Here is a 1993-nt window from a genome sequence, read left to right as displayed (position 1 = left end):
CCCTCCCCGCGCCTGCGCCCTGAAGCGCGCCTCCGCCGCGGGCGCGGGCACGCAAGGCTTTACTCAATGGACCCCGCCCCCTGCCAAGCCCGGAAGAGGCGCCCGGCAAAAGCCTACGATCGCCGAGGCAGCCATCTTGGAAGAGGGCAGGAAAGCCTGAGAGTCATCTTTCTTAAGGGCAACGCGTTGTATCTCGTACAGAATCGTCTTGAGTACGGGAAGCGTGTTCCTCGGAACCATCTTTTCTAAGGGCAAGCAATTACTTAAGAAAAACATTTTTTTTAAAAAGTGAATCATAGTTTTTCTAAACTGCAGATTATGGTTTCTTCAGAATTCTGAAAACATTTTTATACCTCTACAGAGGATGAAAAGTATCTGCTGATGCGTATTTTTATCTGATAGTGTGAAGATGATTACAGTATTTCCTGCTCATGAAGCAATATTTCAGTCATCTATTATATCCTCTACTGTGAGGTAAAAACGTTACTGTTAGCTGATAATATTGCACGTGAGCTGGGACAACATGGGACTCCCAACTACTAAAGTACTCCAGCTCTTTAATGACAGAATTAACATTACCTTTAGAAGTCATTTACGGGACTGGCTAGTTAGCTAAGTAGGTTAGAGTGTAGTGTTATAACACAAGGGTTCTGAACCTCTTACCAGCCAGCTGCAAAAAAAAATTTTCATTTGTGCTTCTTCCTAAATAGTGTTCCTGCCTTACTTTTCTTTAGTATACAAATGGAGAGCTTGTACTAAAGTTCAACTTCAGGCATTTGCAATTTGTTTTTTGTTTTTTTTTTTAAGTTCATTTATTATATATATTTTTTACATTCTGTGATGTTGAAGAGCAGTTGGGGATAGGGGGAGACAGGAAGGGGGAAGGAAATAGGGTGCAAGAAAGACGAAGGAGGTGGGGTGGGGTTGAGGCCTGTGGCACCCCCCTCATTCCTGCAGGGAAGACCAGGAGGTACCCAGTGGTGGCTTGGTCATTGCTGGGCTGAGTGTAGATGGCAGGGGGGTGTGGCTGAAGCCCTCGTCCCTCACTGCTCCAGCTCAGGAACCTGGGGCGCTTCTTGCGGTGGCTTGGTGGTTGTCGCTGGGCTGGTTGTGAGTGTCAGGGAGCATGGCTGAGGCCCCCAGCCCTCCCTTCTCTCTGACTTGGTAGCTATATTAGTCCATTTCAGTTGCTTATAACAAAATACCTGGAACTGGGTAATTGATAAAGAAAACAAAACTTATTGCTTACAGTTTCTGATGCTGGGAACTCTAAAGTGCATCTGGTGGTGGCAACAGTGACCCAGTGGTCTCACATAGCAAGATGGTGGAAGCAGAGAGAGCAGAGAGAGTGAAAAAACAGATTCTCCTCTTCTCTTAAAGCCCTCAGAAACACACCCCTGACCACCATTTTTAATCCATTCACTACTGCGTGGTCCTACAATCACCTCTTCAAGGCTCCACCTTTCAATTACCATAATAGGATTTCCCACCTTCTTAACAGTCACAGTGGGGACCAAGTTTCTAATACATAAAGCTTGGGAACACAATTCAAGCTTCAGGGAGTTTTGGGGGGACATAATTCAATCCACTACAGTAGCCCAGGGGACTTCTGGTCTTTCTAGATTTTATAGGTGTTCTTTGGTGATGTGAGACCTTTACTAGTTAATATCAAACTTTGTCTCTGGTCTGTGGGTATTTTGTTTCTTCTTGCAGTTCTGTGTTGGATTATTTGCTGTTCGTACCACTTAAACTCTGCACTGGCACTAATTCGTTGTCCTTTGCTTACTTCTAAAATGGGGGAACTTCTTCTGGGGACTAGTACTTGAGCTCTGTGGTTGAGCTAAATTGCTGCTTTGCTGCTGATTCCCTGGGGAAGGCTTTTTGTGCAGCTCAGGTTATAATGGTTGACTTTATAGGTACCTGGATTGTGTGGACACTGGTCTGGGCCTGAGTTTTTTCAGCAAACTGCATCCCCTGTAGTTCTGTATTCCTG

The sequence above is a fragment of the Cynocephalus volans genome, chromosome 8 (genome assembly GCF_027409185.1).
Source record: "Cynocephalus volans isolate mCynVol1 chromosome 8, mCynVol1.pri, whole genome shotgun sequence".
Taxonomy (NCBI): domain Eukaryota; kingdom Metazoa; phylum Chordata; class Mammalia; order Dermoptera; family Cynocephalidae; genus Cynocephalus; species Cynocephalus volans.
This window is presented reverse-complemented; position numbering follows the sequence as displayed.